A 14,804-nucleotide genomic window follows, 5' to 3' on the forward strand; every position below is an offset into this window, starting at 1 on the left:
TGATGTTTTTCTCACTCCTACTAGTGAATGTAATGTAACACACACCCATACAATGCGCACCACCCCGTGATGTTTCTCTCACTCCTAATAGTGAATGTAATGTAACACACACCCATTCAATGCGCACCAGCCCGTGATGTTTTTCTCACTCCTACTAGTGAATGTAATGTAACACACACCCATACAATGCGCACCACCCCGTGATGTTTTTCTCACTGCTACTAGTGAATCTAATGTAACACACACCCATACAATGCGCACCACCCCGCGATGTTTTTCAGAAACCTATCCTACATTGCCACTGCATGTTCCCTGACCTCCCCATGCTGACCACCCCGCCGTGCTTTTCTCCATCCTACATTGCCACTCACTGCCTAACCTAATTCAGACCCTCCGATTCACACCACCCCGTGATGTTTTTCTCACTCCTACTAGTGAATGTAATGTAACACACACCCATACAATGCGCACCACCCCGTGATGAGTTTCTCACTCCTAGTAGTGAATGTAATGTAGCACACACCCATACAATGCGCACCACCCCGCGATGTTTTTCAGAAACCTATCCTACATTGCCACTGCATGTTCCCTGACCTCCCCATGCTGACCACCCCGGGGTGCTTTTCTCCATCCTATATTGCCACTCACTGCCTATCCTCATTCACACCCTCCGATTCACACAACCCCGTGATGTTCTTCTCACTCCTACTAGTGAATGTAATGTAGCACACACCCATACAATGCGCACCACCCCGTGATGTTTTTCTCACTCCTAATAGTGAATGTAATGTAACACACACCCATACAATGCGCACCACCCCGTGATGTTTTTCTCACTCCTACTAGTGAATGTAATGTAACACACACCCATACAATGCGCACCACCCCGTGATGTTTTTCTCACTCCTATTAGTGAATGTAATGTAACACACACCCATACAATGCGCACCACCCCGTGATGTTTTTCTCACTCCTACTAGTGAATGTAATGTAACACACACCCATACAATGCGCACCACCCCGTGATGATTTTCTCACTCCTACTAGTGAATGTAATGTAACACACACCCATACAATGCGCACCACCCCGTGATGTTTTTCTCACTCCTACTAGTGAATATAATGTAGCACACACCCATACAATGCACACCACCCCGTGATGTTTTTCTCACTCCTACTAGTGAATGTAATGTAACACACACCCATACAATGCGCACCACCGCGTGATGTTTTTGTCACTCCTACTAGTGAATGTAATGTAACACACACCCATACAATGCGCACCACCCCGTGATGTTTTTCTCACTCCTACTAGTGAATGTAATGTAACACACACCCATACAATGTGCACCACCCCGTGATGTTTTTCTCACTCCTACTACTGAATGTAATGTAACACACACCCTTACAATGCGCACCACCCCGTGATGTTTTTCTCACTCCTACTAGTGAATGTAATGTAGCACACACCCATACAATGCGCACCACCCCGTGTTGTTTTTCTCACTCCTACTAGTGAATGTAATGTAACACACACCCATACAATGCGCACCACCCCGTGATGTTTTTCTCACTGCTACTAGTGAATGTAATGTAACACACACCCTTACAATGCGCACCACCCCGTGATGTTTTTCTCACTCCTACTAGTGAATGTAATGTAGCACACACCCATACAATGCGCATCACCCCGTGATGTTTTTCTCACTGCTACTAGTGAATGTAATGTAACACACACCCATACAATGCGCACCACCCCGTGATGTTTTTCTCACTCCTACTAGTGAATGTAATGTAACACACACCCATACAAAGCGCACCACCGCGTGATGTTTTTCTCACTCCTACTAGTGATTGTAATGTAACACACACCCATACAATGCGCACCACCCCGTGATGTTTTTCTCACTCCTACTAGTGAATGTAATGTAACACACACCCATACAATGCGCACCACCCCTTGATGTTTTTCTCACTGCTACTAGTGAATCTAATGTAACACACACCCATACAATGCGCACTACCCCGCGATGTTTTTCAGAAACCTATCCTACATTGCCACTGCATGTTCCCTGTCCTCCCCATGCTGAGCACCCCGCGGTGCTTTTCTCCATCCTACATTGCCACTCACTGCCTATCCTAATTCAGACCCTCCGATTCACACCACCCCGTCATGTTTTTCTCACTCCTAGTAGTGAATGTAATGTAACACACACCCATACAATGCGCACCACCCCGTGATGTTTTTGTCACTCCTACTAGTGAATCTAATGTAACACACACCCATACAATGCGCACCGCCCCGTGATGCTTTTCTCACTCCTACTAGTGAATGTAATGTAACACACACCCATACAATGCGCACCACCCCGTGATGTTTTTCTCACTCCTACTAGTGAATGTAATGTAACACACACCCATACAATGCGCACCACCCCGTGATGTTTTTCTCACTCCTACTAGTGAATGTAATGTAACACACACCCATACAATGCGCACCACCCCGTGATGTTTTTCTCACTCCTACTAGTGAATGTAATGTAACACACACCCATACAATGCGCACCACCCCGTGATGATTTTCTCACTCCTAGTAGTGAATCTAATGTAACACACACCCATACAATGCGCACCACCCCGCGATGTTTTTCAGAAACCTATCCTGCATTGCCACTGCATGTTCCCTGACCTCCCCATACTGACCACCCCGCGGTGCTTTTCTCCATCCTACATTGCCACTCACTGCCTATCCTAATTCAGACCCTCCGATTCAAACCACCCTGTGATGTTTTTCTCACTCCTACTAGTGAATGTAATGTAACACACACCAATACAATGCGCACCACCCCGTGATGTTTTTCTCACTGCTACTAGTGAATGTAATGTAACACACACCCATACAATGCGCACCAGCCCGTGATGTTTTTCTCACTCCTATTAGTGAATGTAATGTAGCACACACCCATACAATGCTCACCAGCCCGTGATGTTTTTCTCACTCCTACTAGTGAATATAATGTAACACACACCCATACAATGCGCACCACCCCGTGATGTTTTTCTCACTCCTACTAGTGAATGTAATGTAACACACAACCATACAATGCGCACCACCGCGTGATGTTCTTCTCACTCCTACTCGTGAATATAATGTAACACACACCGATACAATGCGCACCACCCCGTGATGTTTTTCTCACTCCTACTAGTGAATGTAATGTAACACACACCCATACAATGCGCACCACCCCGTGATGTTTTTCTCACTCCTACTACTGAATGTAATGTAACACACACCCTTACAATGCGCACCACCCCGTGATGTTTTTCTCACTCCTACTAGTGAATGTAATGTAGCACACACCCATACAATGCGCAGCACCCCGTGATGTTTTTCTCACTCCTACTACTGAATGTAATGTAACACACACCCTTACAATGCGCACCACCCCGTGATGTTTTTCTCACTCCTACTAGTGAATGTAATGTAGCACACACCCATACAATGCGCACCACCCCGTGATGTTTTTCTCACTCCTACTAGTGAATGTAATGTAACACACACCCATACAATGCGCACCACCCCGTGATGTTTTTCTCACTGCTACTAGTGAATGTAATGTAACACACACCCATACAATGCGCACCAGCCCGTGATGTTTTTCTCACTCCTATTAGTGTATGTAATGTAACACACACCCATACAATGCGCACCACCCCGTGATGTTTTTCTCACTCCTACTAGTGAATATAATGTAACACACACCCATACAATGCGCACCAGCCCGTGATGTTTTTCTCACTTCTATTAGTGTATGTAATGTAACACACACCCATACAATGCGCACCACCCCGTGATGTTTTTCTCACTCCTACTAGTGAATGTAATGTAACACACAACCATACAATGCGCACCACCCCGTGATGTTCTTCTCACTCCTACTCGTGAATATAATGTAACACACACCGATACAATGCGCACCACCCCGTGATGTTTTTCTCACTCCTACTAGTGAATGTAATGTAACACACACCCATACAATGCGCACCACCCCGTGATGTTTTTCTCACTCCTACTACTGAATGTAATGTAACACACACCCTTACAATGCGCACCACCCCGTGATGTTTTTCTCACTCCTACTAGTGAATGTAATGTAGCACACACCCATACAATGCGCAGCACCCCGTGATGTTTTTCTCACTCCTACTACTGAATGTAATGTAACACACACCCTTACAATGCGCACCACCCCGTGATGTTTTTCTCACTCCTACTAGTGAATGTAATGTAGCACACACCCATACAATGCGCACCACCCCTTGATGTTTTTCTCACTCCTACTAGTGAATGTAATGTAACACACACCCATACAATGCGCACCACCCCGTGATGTTTTTCTCACTCCTACTAGTGAATGTAATGTAACACACACCCATACAATGCGCACCACCCGGTGATGTTTTTCTCACTCCTAATAGTGAATGTAATGTAACACACACCCATACAATGCGTACCACCCTGTGATGTTTTTCTCACTCCTACTAGTGATTGTAATGTGACACACACCCATACAATGCGCACCACCCCGTGATGTTTTTCTCACTGCTACTAGTGAATCTAATGTAACACACACCCATACAATGCGCACCACCCCGCGATGTTTTTCAGAAACCTATCCTGCATTGGCACTGCATGTTCCCTGACCTCCCCATGCTGACCACCCCGCGGTGCTTTTCTCCATCCTACATTGCCACTCACTGCCTAACCTAATTCAGACCCTCCGATTCACACCACCCCGTGATGTTTTTCTCACTCCTACTAGTGAATGTAATGTAACACACACCCATACAATGCGCACCACCCCGTGATGTTTTTCTCACTCCTACTAGTGAATGTAATGTAGCACACACCCATACAATGCGCACCAGCACGTGATGTTTTTCTCACTCCTACTACTGAATGTAATGTAACACACACCCATACAATGCGCACCAGCCCGTGATGTTTTTCTCACTCCTACTACTGAATGTAATGTAACACACACCCTTACAATGCGCACCACCCCGTGATGTTTTTCTCACTCCTACTAGTGAATGTAATGTAGCACACACCCATACAATGCGCACCACCCCGTGATGAGTTTCTCACTCCTAGTAGTGAATGTAATGTAACACACACCCATACAATGCGCACCACCCCGTGATGTTTTTCTCACTCCTACTAGTGAATGTAATGTAGCACACACCCATACAATGCGCACCAGCCCGTGATGTTTTTCTCACTCCTACTACTGAATGTAATGTAACACACACCCTTACAATGCGCACCACCCCGTGATGTTTTTCTCACTCCTACTAGTGAATGTAATGAAACACAGACCCATACAATGCGCACCACCCCGTGATGTTTTTCTCACTCCTACTAGTGAATGTAATGTAACACACACCCATACAATGCGCACCACCCCGTGATGTTTTTCTCACTCCTACTACTGAATGTAATGTAACACACACCCTTACAATGCGCACCACCCCGTGATGTTTTTCTCACTCCTACTAGTGAATGTAATGTAGCACACACCCATACAATGCTCACCAGCCCGTGATGTTTTTCTCACTCCTACTAGTGAATGTAATGTAACACACACCCATACAATGCGCACCACCCCGTGATGTTTTTCTCACTCCTACTAGTGAATGTAATGTAGCACACACCCATACAATGCGCACCACCCCGTGATGTTTTTCTCACTCCTACTAGTGAATGTAATGTAACACACACCCATACAATGCGCACCACCCCGTGATGTTTTTCTCACTCCTACTAGTGAATGTAATGTAACACACACCCATACAATGCGCACCACCCCGTGATGTTTTTCTCACTGCTACTAGTGAATGTAATGTAACACACACCCATACAATGCGCAGCACCCCGTGATGTTTTTCTCACTCCTACTAGTGAATGTAATGTAACACACACCCATACAATGCGCACCACCCCGTGATGTTTTTCTCACTCCTAATAGTGAATGTAATGTAACACACACCCATACAATGCGCACCACCCCGTGATGTTTTTCTCACTCCTACTAGTGAATGTAATGTAACACACACCCATACAATGCGCACCACCCCGTGATGTTTTTCTCACTGCTACTAGTGAATGTAATGTAACACACACCCATACAATGCGCAGCACCCCGTGATGTTTTTCTCACTCCTACTAGTGAATGTAATGTAACACACACCCATACAATGCGCACCACCCCGTGATGTTTCTCTCACTCCTAATAGTGAATGTAATGTAACACACACCCATTCAATGCGCACCAGCCCGTGATGTTTTTCTCACTCCTACTAGTGAATGTAATGTAACACACACCCATACAATGCGCACCACCCCGTGATGTTTTTCTCACTGCTACTAGTGAATCTAATGTAACACACACCCATACAATGCGCACCACCCCGCGATGTTTTTCAGAAACCTATCCTACATTGCCACTGCATGTTCCCTGACCTCCCCATGCTGACCACCCCGGGGTGCTTTTCTCCATCCTACATTGCCACTCACTGCCTAACCTAATTCAGACCCTCCGATTCACACCACCCCGTGATGTTTTTCTCACTCCTACTAGTGAATGTAATGTAACACACACCCATACAATGCGCACCACCCCGTGATGAGTTTCTCACTCCTAGTAGTGAATGTAATGTAGCACACACCCATACAATGCGCACCACCCCGCGATGTTTTTCAGAAACCTATCCTACATTGCCACTGCATGTTCCCTGACCTCCCCATGCTGACCACCCCGGGGTGCTTTTCTCCATCCTACATTGCCACTCACTGCCTATCCTCATTCACACCCTCCGATTCACACAACCCCGTGATGTTCTTCTCACTCCTACTAGTGAATGTAATGTAGCACACACCCATACAATGCGCACCACCCCGTGATGTTTTTCTCACTCCTAATAGTGAATGTAATGTAACACACACCCATACAATGCGCACCACCCCGTGATGTTTTTCTCACTCCTACTAGTGAATGTAATGTAACACACACCCATACAATGCGCACCACCCCGTGATGTTTTTCTCACTCCTATTAGTGAATGTAATGTAACACACACCCATACAATGCGCACCACCCCGTGATGTTTTTCTCACTCCTACTAGTGAATGTAATGTAACACACACCCATACAATGCGCACCACCCCGTGATGATTTTCTCACTCCTACTAGTGAATGTAATGTAACACACACCCATACAATGCGCACCACCCCGTGATGTTTTTCTCACTCCTACTAGTGAATATAATGTAGCACACACCCATACAATGCACACCACCCCGTGATGTTTTTCTCACTCCTACTAGTGAATGTAATGTAACACACACCCATACAATGCGCACCACCGCGTGATGTTTTTGTCACTCCTACTAGTGAATGTAATGTAACACACACCCATACAATGCGCACCACCCCGTGATGTTTTTCTCACTCCTACTAGTGAATGTAATGTAACACACACCCATACAATGTGCACCACCCCGTGATGTTTTTCTCACTCCTACTACTGAATGTAATGTAACACACACCCTTACAATGCGCACCACCCCGTGATGTTTTTCTCACTCCTACTAGTGAATGTAATGTAGCACACACCCATACAATGCGCACCACCCCGTGTTGTTTTTCTCACTCCTACTAGTGAATGTAATGTAACACACACCCATACAATGCGCACCACCCCGTGATGTTTTTCTCACTGCTACTAGTGAATGTAATGTAACACACACCCTTACAATGCGCACCACCCCGTGATGTTTTTCTCACTCCTACTAGTGAATGTAATGTAGCACACACCCATACAATGCGCACCACCCCGTGATGTTTTTCTCACTGCTACTAGTGAATGTAATGTAACACACACCCATACAATGCGCACCACCCCGTGATGTTTTTCTCACTCCTACTAGTGAATGTAATGTAACACACACCCATACAAAGCGCACCACCGCGTGATGTTTTTCTCACTCCTACTAGTGATTGTAATGTAACACACACCCATACAATGCGCACCACCCCGTGATGTTTTTCTCACTCCTACTAGTGAATGTAATGTAACACACACCCATAAAATGCGCACCACCCCTTGATGTTTTTCTCACTGCTACTAGTGAATCTAATGTAACACACACCCATACAATGCGCACTACCCCGCGATGTTTTTCAGAAACCTATCCTACATTGCCACTGCATGTTCCCTGTCCTCCCCATGCTGAGCACCCCGCGGTGCTTTTCTCCATCCTACATTGCCACTCACTGCCTATCCTAATTCAGACCCTCCGATTCACACCACCCCGTCATGTTTTTCTCACTCCTAGTAGAGAATGTAATGTAACACACACCCATACAATGCGCACCACCCCGTGATGTTTTTGTCACTCCTACTAGTGAATCTAATGTAACACACACCCATACAATGCGCACCGCCCCGTGATGCTTTTCTCACTCCTACTAGTGAATGTAATGTAACACACACCCATACAATGCGCACCACCCCGTGATGTTTTTCTCACTCCTACTAGTGAATGTAATGTAACACACACCCATACAATGCGCACCACCCCGTGATGTTTTTCTCACTCCTACTAGTGAATGTAATGTAACACACACCCATACAATGCGCACCACCCCGTGATGTTTTTCTCACTCCTACTAGTGAATGTAATGTAACACACACCCATACAATGCGCACCACCCCGTGATGATTTTCTCACTCCTAGTAGTGAATCTAATGTAACACACACCCATACAATGCGCACCACCCCGCGATGTTTTTCAGAAACCTATCCTGCATTGCCACTGCATGTTCCCTGACCTCCCCATACTGACCACCCCGCGGTGCTTTTCTCCATCCTACATTGCCACTCACTGCCTATCCTAATTCAGACCCTCCGATTCAAACCACCCTGTGATGCTTTTCTCACTCCTACTAGTGAATGTAATGTAACACACACCAATACAATGCGCACCACCCCGTGATGTTTTTCTCACTGCTACTAGTGAATGTAATGTAACACACACCCATACAATGCGCACCAGCCCGTGATGTTTTTCTCACTCCTATTAGTGAATGTAATGTAGCACACACCCATACAATGCTCACCAGCCCGTGATGTTTTTCTCACTCCTACTAGTGAATATAATGTAACACACACCCATACAATGCGCACCACCCCGTGATGTTTTTCTCACTCCTACTAGTGAATGTAATGTAACACACAACCATACAATGCGCACCACCCCGTGATGTTCTTCTCACTCCTACTCGTGAATATAATGTAACACACACCGATACAATGCGCACCACCCCGTGATGTTTTTCTCACTCCTACTAGTGAATGTAATGTAACATACACCCATACAATGCGCACCACCCCGTGATGTTTTTCTCACTCCTACTACTGAATGTAATGTAACACACACCCTTACAATGCGCACCACCCCGTGATGTTTTTCTCACTCCTACTAGTGAATGTAATGTAGCACACACCCATACAATGCGCAGCACCCCGTGATGTTTTTCTCACTCCTACTACTGAATGTAATGTAACACACACCCTTACAATGCGCACCACCCCGTGATGTTTTTCTCACTCCTACTAGTGAATGTAATGTAGCACACACCCATACAATGCGCACCACCCCGTGATGTTTTTCTCACTCCTACTAGTGAATGTAATGTAACACACACCCATACAATGCGCACCACCCCGTGATGTTTTTCTCACTGCTACTAGTGAATGTAATGTAACACACACCCATACAATGCGCACCACCCCGTGATGTTTTTCTCACTCCTACTAGTGAATGTAATGTAACACACACCCATACAATGCGCACCACCCCGTGATGTTTTTCTCACTCCTAATAGTGAATGTAATGTAACACACACCCATACAATGCGTACCACCCTGTGATGTTTTTCTCACTCCTACTAGTGATTGTAATATAACACACACCCATACAATGCGCACCACCCCGCGATGTTTTTCAGAAACCTATCCTGCATTGGCACTGCATGTTCCCTGACCTCCCCATGCTGACCACCCCGCGGTGCTTTTCTCCATCCTACATTGCCACTCACTGCCTAACCTAATTCAGACCCTCCGATTCACACCACCCCGTGATGTTTTTCTCACTCCTACTAGTGAATGTAATGTAACACACACCCATACAATGCGCACCACCCCGTGATGAGTTTCTCACTCCTAGTAGTGAATGTAATGTAACACCCACCCATACAATGCGCACCACCCCGTGATGTTTTTCTCACTCCTACTAGTGAATGTAATGTAGCACACACCCATACAATGCGCACCAGCCCGTGATGTTTTTCTCACTCCTACTACTGAATGTAATGTAACACACACCCATACAATGCGCACCAGCCCGTGATGTTTTTCTCACTCCTACTACTGAATGTAATGTAACACACACCCATACAATGCGCACCAGCCCGTGATGTTTTTCTCACTCCTACTACTGAATGTAATGTAACACACACCCTTACAATGCGCACCAGCCCGTGATGTTTTTCTCACTCCTACTAGTGAATGTAATGAAACACAGACCCATACAATGCGCACCACCCCGTGATGTTTTTCTCACTCCTACTAGTGAATGTAATGTAACACACACCCATACAATGCGCACCACCCCGTGATGTTTTTCTCACTCCTACTACTGAATGTAATGTAACACACACCCTTACAATGCGCACCACCCCGTGATGTTTTTCTCACTCCTACTAGTGAATGTAATGTAGCACACACCCATACAATGCTCACCAGCCCGTGATGTTTTTCTCACTCCTACTACTGAATGTCATGTAACACACACCCTTACAATGCGCACCACCCCGTGATGTTTTTCTCACTCCTAATAGTGAATGTAATGTAGCACACACCCATACAATGCGCACCACCCCGTGATGTTTTTCTCACTCCTACTAGTGAATGTAATGTAGCACACACCCATACAATGCGCACCACCCCGTGATGTTTTTCTCACTCCTACTAGTGAATGTAATGTAACACACACCCATACAATGCGCACCACCCCGTGATGTTTTTCTCACTGCTACTAGTGAATGTAATGTAACACACACCCATACAATGCGCAGCACCCCGTGATGTTTTTCTCACTCCTACTAGTGAATGTAATGTAACACACACCCATACAATGCGCACCACCCCGTGATGTTTTTCTCACTCCTACTAGTGAATGTAATGTAACACACACCCATACAATGCGCACCACCCCGTGATGTTTTTCTCACTCCTACTAGTGAATGTAATGTAACACACACCCATACAATGCGCACCACCCCGTGATGTTTTTCTCACTCCTGCTAGTGAATATAATGTAACACACACCCATACAATGCGCACCACCCCGTGATGTTATTCTCACTCCTACTAGTGAATGTAATGTAACACACACCCATACAATGCGCACCACCCCGTGATGTTTTTCTCACTCCTACTAGTGAACGTAATGTAACACACACCCATACAATGCGCACCACCACGTGATGAGTTTCTCACTCCTAGTAGTGAATGTAATGTAACACACACCCATACAATGCGCACCACCCCGTGATATTTTTCTCACTCCTACTAGTGAATGTAATGTAGCACACACCCATACAATGCGCACCAGCCCGTGATGTTTTTCTCACTCCTACTACTGAATGTAATGTAACACACACCCATACAATGTGCACCAGCCCGTGATGTTTTTCTCACTCCTACTACTGAATGTAATGTAACACACACCCTTACAATGCGCACCACCCCGTGATGTTTTTCTCACTCCTACTAGTGAATGTAATGTAGCACACACCCATACAATGCGCACCACCCCGTGATGTTTTTCTCACTCCTACTAGTGAATGTAATGTAACACACACCCATACAATGCGCACCACCCCGTGATGTTTTTCTCACTGCTACTAGTGAATGTAATGTAACACACACCCATACAATGTGCAGCACCCCGTGATGTTTTTCTCACTCCTACTAGTGAATGTAATGTAACACACACCCATACAATGCGCACCACCCCGTGATGTTTTTCTCACTCCTAATAGTGAATGTAATGTAACACACACCCATACAATGCGCACCACCCCGTGATGTTTTTCTCACTCCTACTAGTGAATGTAATGTAACACACACCCATACAATGCGCACCACCCCGTGATGTTTTTCTCACTGCTAATAGTGAATCTAATGTAACACACACCCATACAATGCGCACCACCCCGCGATGTTTTTCAGAAACCTATCCTACATTGCCACTGCATGTTCCCTGACCTCCCCATGCTGACCACCCCGCGGTGCTTTTCTCCATCCTACATTGCCACTCACTGCCTAACCTAATTCAGACCCTCCGATTCACACCACCCCGTGATGTTTTTCTCACTCCTACTAGTGAATGTAATGTAACACACACACATACAATGCGCACCACCCCGTGATGAGTTTCTCACTCCTAGTAGTGAATGTAATGTAGCACACACCCATACAATGCGCACCACCCCGCGATGTTTTTCAGAAACCTATCCTACATTGCCACTGCATGTTCCCTGACCTCCCCATGCTGACCACCCCGGGGTGCTTTTCTCCATCCTACATTGCCACTCACTGCCTATCCTAATTCACACCCTCCGATTCACACCACCCCGTGATGTTCTTCTCACTCCTACTAGTGAATGTAATGTAACACACACCCATACAATGCGCACCACCCCGTGTTGTTTTTCTCACTCCTACTAGTGAATGTAATGTAGCACACACCCATACAATGCGCACCAGCCCGTGATGTTTTTCTCACTCCTACTACTGAATGTAATGTAACACACACCCATACAATGTGCACCAGCCCGTGATGTTTTTCTCACTCCTACTACTGAATGTAATGTAACACACACCCTTACAATGCGCACCACCCCGTGATGTTTTTCTCACTCCTACTAGTGAATGTAATGTAGCACACACCCATACAATGCGCACCACCCCGTGATGTTTTTCTCACTCCTACTAGTGAATGTAATGTAACACACACCCATACAATGCGCACCACCCCGTGATGTTTTTCTCACTGCTACTAGTGAATGTAATGTAACACACACCCATACAATGTGCAGCACCCCGTGATGTTTTTCTCACTCCTACTAGTGAATGTAATGTAACACACACCCATACAATGCGCACCACCCCGTGATGTTTTTCTCACTCCTAATAGTGAATGTAATGTAACACACACCCATACAATGCGCACCACCCCGTGATGTTTTTCTCACTCCTACTAGTGAATGTAATGTAACACACACCCATACAATGCGCACCACCCCGTGATGTTTTTCTCACTGCTAATAGTGAATCTAATGTAACACACACCCATACAATGCGCACCACCCCGCGATGTTTTTCAGAAACCTATCCTACATTGCCACTGCATGTTCCCTGACCTCCCCATGCTGACCACCCCGCGGTGCTTTTCTCCATCCTACATTGCCACTCACTGCCTAACCTAATTCAGACCCTCCGATTCACACCACCCCGTGATGTTTTTCTCACTCCTACTAGTGAATGTAATGTAACACACACACATACAATGCGCACCACCCCGTGATGAGTTTCTCACTCCTAGTAGTGAATGTAATGTAGCACACACCCATACAATGCGCACCACCCCGCGATGTTTTTCAGAAACCTATCCTACATTGCCACTGCATGTTCCCTGACCTCCCCATGCTGACCACCCCGGGGTGCTTTTCTCCATCCTACATTGCCACTCACTGCCTATCCTAATTCACACCCTCCGATTCACACCACCCCGTGATGTTCTTCTCACTCCTACTAGTGAATGTAATGTAACACACACCCATACAATGCGCACCACCCCGTGATGTTTTTCTCACTCCTAATAGTGAATGTAATGTAACACACACCCATACAATGCGCACCACCCCGTGATGTTTTTCTCACTCCTATTAGTGAATGTAATGTAACACACACCCATACAATGCGCACCACCCCGTGATGTTTTTCTCACTCCTACTAGTGAATGTAATGTAACACACACCCATATAATGCGCACCACCCCGTGATGATTTTCTCACTCCTACTAGTGAATGTAATGTAACACACACCCATGCAATGCGCACCACCCCGTGATGTTTTTCTCACTCCTAATAGTGAATGTAATGTAACACACACCCATACAATGCGCACCACCCCGTGATGTTTTTCTCACTCCTACTAGTGAATGTAATGTAACACACACCCATACAATGCGCACCACCCCGTGATGTTTTTCTCACTGCTACTAGTGAATGTAATGTAACACACACCCATACAATGCGCAGCACCCCGTGATGTTTTTCTCACTCCTACTAGTGAATGTAATGTAACACACACCCATACAATGCGCACCACCCCGTGATGTTTTTCTCACTCCTAATAGTGAATGTAATGTAACACACAACCATACAATGCGCACCACCCCGTGATGTTTTTCTCACTCCTACTAGTGAATGTAATGTAACACACACCCATACAATGCGCACCACCCCGTGATGTTTTTCTCACTGCTACTAGTGAATCTAATGTAACACACACCCATACAATGCGCACCACCCCGCGATGTTTTTCAGAAACCTATCCTACATTGGCACTGCATGTTCCCTGACCTCCCCATGCTGACCACCCCGCG

This window comes from Cavia porcellus, unplaced genomic scaffold, assembly GCF_034190915.1.
Source record: "Cavia porcellus strain 051 isolate PalLab524CR breed Dunkin Hartley unplaced genomic scaffold, mCavPor4.1 scaffold_21, whole genome shotgun sequence".
In the NCBI taxonomy this organism is placed as follows: domain Eukaryota; kingdom Metazoa; phylum Chordata; class Mammalia; order Rodentia; family Caviidae; genus Cavia; species Cavia porcellus.